Here is a 12904-nt window from a genome sequence, read left to right as displayed (position 1 = left end):
TACCAAATAGTCTATCTTCTGTGTACCAACCCTACCTTGTCACAACACAACTGATTGCCTCAAACGCATTAAGAAGAAAAAATATTCCACAAATGAACTTTTAACAAGGCACACCTGTTAAAAGTTACGTGCGCGAGTGTTGCAAAATAAATGTACACATACATGTTATTCAATCATTTAATCCAAACGGCTTGCTCGCTTCAATGAGCGTCTGGTCTAAAATGGAACTTGGTTCTATTTTTTGACGCATGAGTCGCTGCAAGTCCCGCCTCCTCATTGGGTTTTAGGAGCATATACCCCATGTGGGTGATTGAAAGATGAAATGAGGTCCACACTCCAGTCCAGTTGGTGGTGATAATGCACCATAAAGTTGGTTGCAAACCGCTATATAAAATCCAAAGAAGAAGACTGAAGGGAGAGATTACTGGAAACCAACTAGGTTCACCCTTTTATCTGTTGATTAATTGTCGGAGTAGAGGACCTCGTGCATTTCAGATAAAATAACAACCCAAAGTTTATATCCCAGGACAAATTAGCTAGCTAGCTAAATGGCCATGGATGTTTCATGCATTTTGACCTGTCCCCAAATTGATACAGTTGATTCAGAGTTCGTTTTGATATTTCAACCTGCGTGTCCTGATCGCGTCGGGACAAAATCAACATGCGCACGATGGCACGCGCATGCCTGGTCTAGTCAGCATGTTAGCCAACAGAAGAAAACAAAAAACAAGTGGGAAGTTGGGAGTATCTATTATGTTGTGACGTGACTATCATTAATGTAATGACTGTTTTTAATCAAATCAATTATGTTTAATTATTATGTGATTAAATTAATCATGTAACAACTCATTAGTAACTTGGGGAACCACGGGAACACTTATTTAACAATTTATTATCTCCTGAATTAATCTCAATCTATAGATATGAATATATCCTATAACAGTCACTTATTCATGTATTATTACCTGTCTCCTTCTGAATGCCGTTGACCTCGTAAATCTGCACGAACCCTAGCCTAAGTGATGATTCAGCGATACACAAATTTGCTTATTTATTTACTAACTCACTAAATAATCACACAGAAATATACACACACAGTGTAGATTATTTATTACTAACATAATGCAATGAAACACAGTCCCTAGTGGACTAACCCGATATGACAGCTTGTTACACAATGGAAAGGGGGTGGGGAAAGATAAGGAGCGGGAGAGAAATAGAGAGTGGAATTATCGTACATACAGTTGAAAAACACACTCACTGTAAATATGGATATTTAGTACCCTAACAACCACTCATTCAGAAAAGGAATGCAATACATATTTACGCGTAGATGTCTTTCTCTGCCATCTCTCTGTTGAACTCGATAGTTCAATGTGGTGGGTCGATGTAAGTCTCTGGTGGCCCACCAGAGGTCACAATTTCTAGTTGTAGGCTTCTTTTGTTCTGGAGTGTTCGTTAGAATGGATCCATCAGAGGTGTATCACAGTGGTGATAGGGAACTGTTCTCCTTTTGTTCTACATAGACTACTTTAAATTACCCAACTGTAGAGATTTAACCATTGGTAACATATTCAGCTCACGCTGCACGCAGACTGGTCTCAATGGTTGATTATTCAGGGTACAGCTAGGACCACTTTACACACCAGCAGCAACCCGGCATGTTTTGGTCTAATGTACATTTCCTTACGAGTCCTTTTATGCTTAGGTAAAAAGGGGCGTTCCATCATGCTGACATGAAGTCTGTGCTCACGTGGACGTGGTTACTGACTTAGCAAATGTTTATATGAAAAACAATTCTCATTTAAAGGCTAAAATCATATTTTATCTTCACAACAGTATTCTTATACTTAATCATTTATTTTATACAACATTTAGATGCAAATCTGATCAATACATTGTGAAAGCTCTTAAAGTTACAATGTTACACCATCCTTAATGATATCACAAAATAATAAACCCACCAACCATTCCAAGCGTTTGGATTTCAAAACTAATGTTCCAATGTCAAATCTTTGGATGTTAAAGTTTTTAGCAAGAGTCTCTCTGTAACACTCAGACATTCAATACTGCAGAGCCAAAGGGAGAGTTTCTGCCAGGTATTTACAATCCGGTCGTTAAATCATAAAACCGGGCCAACTCCCCCAGGAGAGAGAGAGTTTGGCTATCTGTCAGCCATTGGCCTAGCTGATCCGGCACCTTTGATCCTCACCAAGGAGTGACAGTCATGACAATTATATTGATAAGATACTCAAGTGGCCACTCTAACAATGAAAATACATGTCTTCAAAGATGGAAGGAAGTCGGGAGGAGGCGAGATCAGGTGGGACCATTCTAGCGAATGAGAGGGCAGTTACACGCTTGAACAACATGCATAACACTGATATAAAGTTATTTTTCTACCTTCATTAAATTATTTGATACGGTAATACAAAGTTGGAAAAACTAAAATTGCCCTGCCAACTATTAGCCCATTTACTTGTCTTCTCAGCCAGCCAGAGCTGACGCCATAACATCAAAATGCCATAGTGGTAGCTAGTCCACTTAACCATTGAACACCCCAACCAAATAGAAATAGGCCTAATATGAGTGTATGAATAATCACATTCATATTCTAAGTATGTAATATATAAGATTGTGGTAGGAAGTAGAGAGCAATTTTCTGTTGTGTTTTCATTTTTGTTTCATGGCAGACATTGGCACCACCAAGAGCTGTGTTTTCCAGTCAGGTGAGCTACAATGTTTTGTGAGTCTGTGGTCCCTCAGATCAGTCTTTTCCCTGTGACCTCACAACCATTCTGAGTTTCACAGTGAGGAGAATCTGATGAACATAGTATTTCTGTTCTGGTAAAAAGTACAGGTCAGTCGTGACGGAGTCTAGTGTAGTGGTCTAAGCTCACCGACTCTGTACCAGATATGCCCCCTGGCAACAGGGATTGGGCCCCCTGGCAACAGGGATTGGGACCCACCTCGGCCACCCTCGGTCTATGCCCCTACTATGTTTCAATCTTTACATTTCCAGCTGTACTGTGAAAAACAAAAATAAAACATTTAAGGAAAAAAAAAGTTCAGGTCGGTCAACCCATGGACAGTGCTGAATTCCAAATCGACCCCTTCTCGTAGCCCCTTCTCGACCCCTTCTCGTAGCCCCGAAACAGTGATACTGCATGTGTCATGTTTAACTCCACTGAAATCCATTGCAAGCCTAAGTGGGCAATCAGAGTACATTTTTAGTACGAAGTGTTGAAAGTAGGACTGATCAAAGTAATGAATCAATTTAATCTATTGACAGTCCTCTCATCCCTCTTTACAAGACCTCAGAACTCTTGTCTTGTGTGTCAGGAAGGATGTTCTGTTCGCAAGTCTGTTGTTGAAGAGAAAGTATATTATTCATCATTACCGAACAGATCACCCTCCTCCAACAGTTACATCAAGTAAAAGAGACCGCCCCTCTCCCTGTCTTCACTACCTACCTACATCGCACGCTTTCTCAATCACAGGCAAGCACTCCAATGCACACTATACGGTAGGTTAGTGGAACAGTTGGCAATGACCAGTTGGTGTAGGCTAGTTTCAGTCAGAGCATCAGTGATGACATTGTGACTGAGGCTACAACACAGGAAGAGAGGAAGAGAATGAGTGGTCAATAACTGATCAGACAATACTTACCTGCACAAAATGGATCGATGGACACACACACACACAAACTAAAACATACTCACCCCAGCACTTGTCCTATGTGCAGGTTTGTATGGAGGGGCTGTAGGTGGTGGTCTGTGAATTGATAGTGCCGAGGTCCAGTTCTGGCAGCACCTCTGAGTAGCCCAGAACAAGATATCCACAGGCCTGCCAGTCTAGCTTGGTCTTCAAGAGGTCCAGCTCCCCATCTGAGACTCTGCACAGGGACACAGCACACAGCACACATCAAAGTTTTGCTGAAACAGGGAAGATAAAACCAAGAGAACATCACAGTATATATACACACAAATGAGTTTTATTTGTCACATGCGCCAAATACTACCTTAGTGAAATGCTTACTTACAAGCCCTTAACCAACAATGCAGTTAAGAAAAATAAGTGTTTAGTAAAAAAATAGATAAGTAAAAAATACATGTAACAAATACATGTAACAAATAATTAAAGAGCAGCAGTAAAATATACAGGGGGTACTGGTACAGAGTCAATGTGCGGGGGCACCGGTTAGTCGAGGTAATTGAGGTAATATGTACATGTAAGTAATATGTACATGTAGTTAAAGTGACGATACATAGATAATAAACAGAGAGTAGCAGCAGCATAAAAGAGCGTGAGGGGGGTCAAGCAATGCAAATAGTCTGGGTAGCCATTTAATTAACTGTTCAGGAGTCTTATGGCTTGGGGGTAGAAGCTATTGAGAAGCCTTTTGGACCTAGACTTGGTGCTCTGGTACCACTTTCCGTGCGGTAGCAGAGAGAACAATCTATGACTAGGGTGGCTGGAGTCTTCCTCTGACACCGCCTGGTATAGAGGTCCTGGATGGCAGGAAGATTGGCCCCAGTGATGCACTGGGCCGTACACACTACCCTCTGTAGTGCCTTGAGGTCGGTGGCCGAGCAGTTGCCATAGTGATGCTCCCGATGGTGCTCTCGATGGTGCAGCTGTATAACTTTTTGAGGATCTGAGGACCCAAGCCACATGTTTTCAGTCTCCTGAGAGGGAATAGGGTTTGTCTTGCCCTCTTTATGACTGTGTGTTTGGACCATGACAGTTTGTTGTTGATGTGGACACCAAGGAACTTGAAGCTCTCAACCTGCTCAACTACAGCCCCGTCGATGAGAATGGAGGAGTGCTCGGTCCTCCTTTTCCTGTCGTCAACAATCATCTCCTTTGTCTTGATCACATTGAGGGAGAGGTTGTTGTCCTGGCACCACACGGCTAGGTGTCTGACTTCTTCACAACAGTATCTCGGACCTGCCTGGTGTGTTCCTTGTTCTTCGTGATGCTCTCTGCGCTTTTAATGGACCTCTGAGACTATCACAGTGCAGGTGCATTTATACGGAGACTTGATTACACACAGGTGGATTGTATTTATCATCATTAGTCATTTAGGTCAACATTGGATCATTCAGAGATCCTCACTGAACTTCTGGAGAGAGTTTGCTGCACTGAAAGTAAAGGGGCTGAATAATTTTGCACGCCCAATTTTTCCGTTTTTGATTTGTTAAAAAAGTTTGAAATATCCAATAAATGTCGTTCCACTTCATGATTGTGTCCCACTTGTTGTTGATTCTTCACAAAAAAATACAGTTTTATATCTTTATGTTTGAAGCCTGAAATGTGGCAAAAGGTCGCAAAGTTCAAGGGGGCCGAATACTTTCGCAAGGCACTGTAGCGAACAGCAAACTTATTCAAACACCATCAACATGTTACTTGTATGAACTGTAAGAACAACTAAGAAAGCCTACAATCGAACACAGGAGACATCTCAGCACGCTATGTTAGAGGACAAAAGGACAAAATGAGCTTCATAAGATTTTATCTTACTATAGGGTTAAAGCTAAAGCCACAGTCTAAGATATTCCAGTATTTTTGAAACAAAGCCTATTAATGAAACAAAGCCTACCCTTTTATTTTCAAAGAATCAACGTAATATTAATACAAACTTTCTTAACCAAAAAGCTAGGGACATAATGCCCTAAGCTATGGACATATTACTCCATTGTTTATGTTGCCATAGGAGACTTGTAAGGGCCATCACCTTCAGACAGATCTGAAAAGGGGTGCTTTGTCCAAAAGAGGCAGGATGCACAGCAGAGGTCTTTACGGATATACCCGAACCAATTACCTGGGATCCGTCCCGTTATTGTGTAGTTGACCCTCGGATCCCGGGTCAGATCACGTTCGTTGGCTACAGACCTCTGATATGTCTGAAAATATATTAAATACCGAAAAGATCCTAAATTATATTTGAAGATGAATGCATGGCATTTGGTTGTCAATTGCATTAATCTCTCTCATCCGCTTGTCTGCCTCTCACTCTGTCTGGCTTAAGTACTCGCTACAGGAAACATTGTTTCAATTTACTGTTTCCCCTCGCCAATGAGCTCCGAACAGACACAGCTGTATTTGCACAAGGGAGAAGTGTTCAGGTAGACTAATTCATGACATTTCTACTGGAGATTTGGGATGAGCAATCTGTTGCTATTTCACACTGAGACGTGCTGTGGTTACTTAGGCCTATCGAGAAGGAGAGTGTTGGAAAGATTTTTGAAATACAGTGAGGAACTATTGTCATTCGCAATGGATGTAAAACACTGTTGACTTTGTGTGAGGTGACGGAAAAAAAACACAGAAGCGCCGCAGCTCATAAGTGGTGGTGAGTTAAGACAATCAGAATTACTATCAGACATCCCCATATGGGAATATTTATAGGCCTACATTTGCATACAGGCCAGGTACTTTATGTGTGCTCAAGAAAAAAAGATACAAATAAACATGAACGTGCACGAAAAAGCGGGAGACAGAGCACATTCTGGCGAGAGACAGCCGACTAGTGCGTCTTCGCCACACACACCTCTTCCCTTCATATTGTGTTGACATTTTAAAATTAGGGATGTCATTTATGAAAATATTAAGCTATATTACTTTAGTTTAGCCTACAACAGAAAATGCATGTGAAACGTTAAAGTTCACTGCCTAACAGACAAGTCAAAACAATTATGCTGGCTTGCGTAGCAATAAAGCACAGCATTTAATTAGATTTATTTCGGATACATATGGGTTCGATACAGACCTGGATCAGATTCTCCCTAATTTCGGATATATTTTGGGTCGGATCTGGTACACCTTGGACCTGAATCAGATCGGGCTTTGATTTTCACACAAACAAATTGCGGGTCCTGTCCGGTGTCGGTTGGGAATTTCACAGATTCAATTCAGTTTGGATCAAAATTTCAGGATCCGAGAAGACCTCTAATATACACTACTCACAGTCACTGGTTCAACTTTAATGAGAATCTCTCATGGTGGACATCACAAACCCGGAACTCGGCCTGCAGAAAGACAGAATGCATAGTCATGGTAAAAAACAACAATTGAATAAACTAAAGAGCGACTTAAATTAAATAGGTAATAGTTTTCGAAGTGAATGAAGCTCTCACCTTTTGCAAATTATTTGATGTTTATATATAAAAGCATGTTCTTCCTGAAGTCTACAGAAATGTGCAACGTTGAATGTTGCAGCAGATAGAAAAGCACTGCAGTTCATTTGTCCTAATGAAAACATCTTGATCTCCAACAAAAATATAGAGATAAAACAGGCTCTCAAAAACAGATTACTAAAATATGATTAAAAAAAAGGTATTTAAAAAAATAAAGCATGATTCATTTTGAACAGTGGAAAAGTTGACAACTTTCAGAGCCTTGCTCTCCATCGTGTTTCTATTTAAGTTGACCATTCAAGTAGGCAATTCAATGGTCATACAAAAAAGTGAGGGGGAAAATGGTCCAGAAATAAGCTAATAACACTAAAATAATGACTGGTCTCCTTTCAAAATTAGATTTTTTTTCATTCAATTATACTTTTCAAAAACAAGACCAGGCATCAAAAGAAGGCCAAGGAAATATGCAAATTCAACCATTGAGACTAAGCATGGATAATGGATAAGCGTTATTACACGTTCAACATTTACTGACACCGTGTTTGAACATCATTAGGCTATACAGTATATCACAAAATAGGTATATAGTCTAACTATATTATACTTGCATCTACTTATTGTCTGAGGTTGCATTGCTGTTTATCTTTCACCAGTCTGAACACAAAAGTTAAGGTGCTAGAAAGAAAATCACATTCATGCAACATTTTTGAAAGAGCTGTATAGGCAATGTCATCACCAGGTTACAGGGGCAAAGTTAAACCTGTTAGAAAAAAAGGTTATGTCCTGTATAGTCCTACTGTGGTTCATTAGTAAATAAATAAACAAATAAAAGACTCACTCACTCTGTCTGTCATGTCTATTCCTTTACCATTTTCATTCTTCTGCAGGTGTGGCAGAGAGCTTTTCTTCTTCCTTTGCCTACACTGTCTGGAATGTTTTCCTCATTGACACTATTTTTGGTTCATCCAAAAAGGACAGCCATTCCCAAGTGTGATTCTTCTTGCACATGTCCATGCCTTCAATGGCAATACTGACTGCATTTGATTTAGCTTTTTGCAATTGATCTAATATTGCCAAATCCTTTCTGAATCGATCATTCTTTTGTGACAGGAGCTCTAAATCGACTGGAAGCATCATAGAACATACCTTCAGAAAACTGGCTAGGATCAACTCAACAATCTGAACAGTCAACTCAAAAAAGTATGTGTCGGTCCACATGGTAAGCCTGTCAAACACAAGGTTCTTGGGTACCTCAATGTCATCAAACAAGCATGCATTTCCTTCAACAAGGTCTCTCCCATCTTCCTGCCATTCCTTGAGTTTGGTAACAAGGGTTTGGTATCTTTCTTCCATCTCCAACACGTTTCCCTTCAAAGTTAAGGCTCTCCAGAGAGGATCAATGATAAGCTTGGAAACCAGACCCAGAGCTCTGCATCCGGCCTTGAACTGTTGAACCTCCAAATCAGCAACAACTGTGGCAAGCAAACTACTCTCAGCTCCGTACGTACTGGTAAACTCAACCAAATCATCATGGATGCTATACACCCCAGCAGAATTATGAAACAGACCATCAATTCTTTGTCCAATGGATAGAGACAAAGGAAGTTCATCAAATTCTTTTTTGCTGGTCAAAAAGGTTTCGAACGGAACAAGCTGACCGTCCTCTGCCCATCCAAGCTCTTGCACAGCATCACTCACAGAACTCACCAAACGCACTGTTCCAGACTCCAACTCTGTTGTCCCAATGTTAGGGGAGCTATGGACTCCTACTTCCTTATCTCCTAAAATCATATTTTCCCAAAGTAGAAGACTTGTTTTTGCCTGGTGAACAAAGCCATCAATCAAATGTAAGCCACAGAAGAGCTGACTTACAAGGCACATCATTGTCTTTTCAGTGGAACTAAAGCCACAATGTTTCTCAACCATCAGTGGTAGGATGTCTGATCTGTATTCAGCGAGGATTTGTTCAAATTTCTTTTCGGAACCAGTCCCAGCACCAAAACACTTTGAAAAGGTTACAAAAATCCATCTCATCTGTTGCATTTCACCACTCGTAACAATTTCATTGATCATTTTCCTGCAAATGTCAACTTGGTGGTTCTCTGGGCATGGGGTTTGCTCTGTGACCCCAGAGTGAACGTCAGACTCCTTTAAGCAGAAGTCAGTGGGTCCATTATCTTGGCCAAGCTTGACAGTTTCATCTGTTTCGATAGAGATGATATCTTCAGCATGCAGAGACCATACAGTCCTAGCATCAGCGACCAGATATTTCAAACCGGTCTTGTTAACCATCTTCTGGGAGTTCATCTTCTCCTCTGTATCATTTGCCTCTTGTATCCTTTTCAAATCCAATTGTCTTTTTGACAATCTTGCAGGTGGAGTAGCTTCTTTTTTCTTGTATTGTCTAGTCACAAGCGGTATTATAAACACTTCTTTTGAAAAGTCTTCATTTGCGACATGTTTCCGTTTAGCCATTCATTTCAGTTTAGATGAAATATGTATGGCAAATTGACAGCGTTTCTGATTTTGCAAATCTAGATCAAAATTATATTCCAGTATATCATAAACAGTATACATATAAGCCTTTTTTGTATTTTTTGCAAACTTATGAACCTCATACATTACGCCATTTGTCAGTAACTGTGAGTCAAGTTTTGTTTTGGATGGTGGTTTGGATCTCACATCAAGTTCCACACCTACTTCTTTGCACAAGGGGTAGCAGTTTTTCACCACTTTCTCTGCAAAGGGCATCACGTTTGCCTTTTTAATTTTGCTGACAGGGACCTTCGTTTTTCCGGCTGACAATGTGAGTCCAGTCTCGTTGGAGATGATCTGTTTCTTCACAGACTGAGAAACTAGGCCTACTCGTCTACCTCTATGACATTTCTCTGCCTTCGTGTCTCTTACTTTGCAAGTGGCTCTTTCTCCCTTTTTCCTTCTCAAATCTAATCGTCTTCTTTCTGTTACTTTTTTCAGTCCTTGATATTTCCACACAATTGAGTTAATGACCTGCATTTTACTGGAAATCACTGCAGGTTTCTTTCTTGTGCCAACCCCCAGTGAGAATGATTCCTTTAAATATGGAGGTTTCCTTCTATATGCCATGCATGTCATTTTCTTAACAACTCGTCTCAACTTTGTAATAATATAGGTAGACAGCTTGGTTTTCTCAATAGGCAAATCAAGATCAAAATTGTGCTCTAGGACATCAATGACAATTTGCTTGTAAGTTCCACAAACATCTTTGGCAAAATGACCAAGTTCAATCATTACACCTTTGGTCAATAATTCCAAATTAAGTTTCTCTTTTGCCCCAACATTGGATTTCACATCAAGTTCTAATCCTATTTTCTTACAGAGGGGATAGGGGTCCTTCATTGTTTTTGATATTGTAGAGGCCATTAGATGCCCGTTTTGGTCCCTTGCAAGGCTGTACGCCGTTCCACCAGCACACTGCGTTACATCTTTCTCAGTTAACAGGTTGTCTGTCTTGACATGCTGAGTAAGTCTGGATACGATGTCCAGATGAGATTTGTCCATTAAGAGCGTGTCTGCAGGTTCAAGATTTTCTGACAGATGTCCAGATGAGATTTGTCCATTAAGAGCGTGTCTGCAGGTTCAAGATTTTCTGACACACGGTCATAATTCTTTGCAGTTGAAAGGGCATATTTTGAACCTTTTATCATGTTGGGATCAGGAAGGGTAAACACCTCCATTACCAATTCAGGTTTTCCTAGAACAGTTTTTCGTTTTCTCATCAATTCTCTTAATTTGTGCATAGTACGTGTCGCAAAATCATACCTTTGATGCTTTTGCAAACCAAGATCAAAGTTGTACTCTAGAATGTCACAGACAACATGCTGCTGAGCTCTATTAACTTCTTTAGCAAAATCAGAAACCTCAACCATCACACCTTTAGTCAGCAACTGCACATCTAGTTTCTGATTGGATCCAGACCCAACATTGAAATCCAAGCCAATTTTCTTGCAGTTGGAGTATGGATCCTTCAACTTTTTTCCAGCTGACGACCTTTGCGAAATATGTTCTGAGTAATTAACACGATGTCGCCACATATCTCCATCTTTTTTCCCTTTTTGTGCCTTGACCATTTTCTTCCCTCTTTTTTTATTTTAATGTCATAGTCTTCCTCTTGAACAGAGGTAGAAGTAAATGGTTTTACAATAGGCTGGAAGAATAGGCCTGTGAGTCCTCATATGACATGGTTGCAGCACTGGAGTTAAATTACTGTCACTTGCTATTGCAGGTGAAATTATCAGAAACGGTTTGGCAATACTTTGACTTGGGAGATTAACATAATCAGTCAGCACTTGATCATTGTTTAGTGGCTGTATTTGAAAGCTGCTAAATATCTGTGCAGTTGGGTTTATTTGTCCTCCCAAAGAAACACTTTCTGCAACTAAATGTTGCGACTGAGAAAAGGTACATGCTTTTCCAATCTGAATATCATTGGGAGATATGTAAAAACATGGCTTATCTTTGATTAAATTCCCTACAGGGGTGCTTGGGTTATCCTGTTCTGTGTGAACATGGACAACACCTTTACCACCCACATTTACAGCTGGAGCACCAACTTTTGTTGAATTAATTTGAATCTCCCTATCACTTGATTTTGTATCTTCTAACGGAGCACAAATAAGGCTTTGTTTTGTTGTGTCATACCAATTTTCGGCATATGAATAACTTGCATTAAAAGAGTCAGACAAAATGACAGCTGGGGATATCTCCATCTCATCCTCCTCTGGCTTTATATCTACATCCATCTCACACCGACTAAACTAGCTATCTGGGTGACACCCAGGGTAAACTTAAATATAGTTTGGTTAGACCTAGTAATGTCCAAGTAGCTGACCAGGCCTATCTCCTTAAGCATATCAATCCAATTGATTTTTATAAAGTCCTTTTCATAACAGTGAAAATGGTGAGAGTCTGAGGAAATAGGTTATGTAATATTAGATATAGTGGTGTAACTACAGATGATTCCAAGTTTAAGGTTTGGCCTACACCAACTGACCAAGGGAGTCCACCCACTCTACTTCTGTCTGCTTGTAAAAATGACTGTTTATTACACCACAACACCTAATGGGTGCTTTGTGTCCTGAATTACCCCCACAGTTTATCAAACTAACCTCAGGCTAACTGACAAACCTAACTTGCATCTCACTGCAGTAACGTTAAATCCAATGAGACTTGGCACATAACAAATGCGTATTGTGAGTACCACCAAGTAGCCAACTCATCTAGCTAACTATGTATTGAGGTCTATATTGACGGCAAATATGCCACTTGCAAGAGCGCATTGATTGCAGAACATGAATTATCAGTACGTGGAGTAGCCTATTGTTTGTGATAGACTAGTGGCTCACATCAAATAGCCTCGCTAAGCTTGCTAAACGTTAGTTAGCTATTACTGTAGCTACCTTGATTTTGCAGGTCCCCCTTAGCCTTCCATAAGACCGTTTGGAACTTGAAAAAAAGGAGAAAGTGTAATATATTTTGAGTGAATATAGAATGGAGGTTCTCAGAACTTTTTGAAGAGCTTGAGGAGTAAATTGAACATGACGAGTGAGGATGAATTAACTGTGGCAGGTGCAGTGATGACTGCTGCGAAGAAGTTGAGTGTAGAGAGAAGCAGTATGTTGAGGAAGGTTGGTGTCGAGTGCAAAAAGAGGGATACGTGCCCAAGCATTTCAGAGATGGAACCTGGCGAGAGTGAGGATGAAGTGCTGGTGAAGGTAACTAGGAGT

The 12904-nt window shown here is 40.3% G+C and overlaps 1 long non-coding RNA gene across 1 annotated transcript; it reads right to left on the bottom strand.

The window, feature by feature from the left end:
- Positions 1 to 1093: 1093 nt before the first annotated feature.
- Positions 1094 to 7575, bottom strand: LOC115112051 (uncharacterized). Its single transcript, XR_003860894.2, has 4 exons — positions 6970 to 7575; positions 3723 to 3895; positions 3474 to 3609; positions 1094 to 3364 (listed from the first exon to the last, which is right to left on the bottom strand). It is a non-coding gene; the product is annotated as an uncharacterized LOC115112051 (long non-coding RNA).
- Between the last annotated feature and the right edge of the window lie 5329 nt (positions 7576 to 12904).

The sequence above is a fragment of the Oncorhynchus nerka genome, linkage group LG27 (assembly GCF_034236695.1).
Source record: "Oncorhynchus nerka isolate Pitt River linkage group LG27, Oner_Uvic_2.0, whole genome shotgun sequence".
In the NCBI taxonomy this organism is placed as follows: domain Eukaryota; kingdom Metazoa; phylum Chordata; class Actinopteri; order Salmoniformes; family Salmonidae; genus Oncorhynchus; species Oncorhynchus nerka.
The sequence above is the reverse complement of the archived record's forward strand: the minus strand, read 5'-3'. Positions and strand labels throughout refer to the sequence as shown.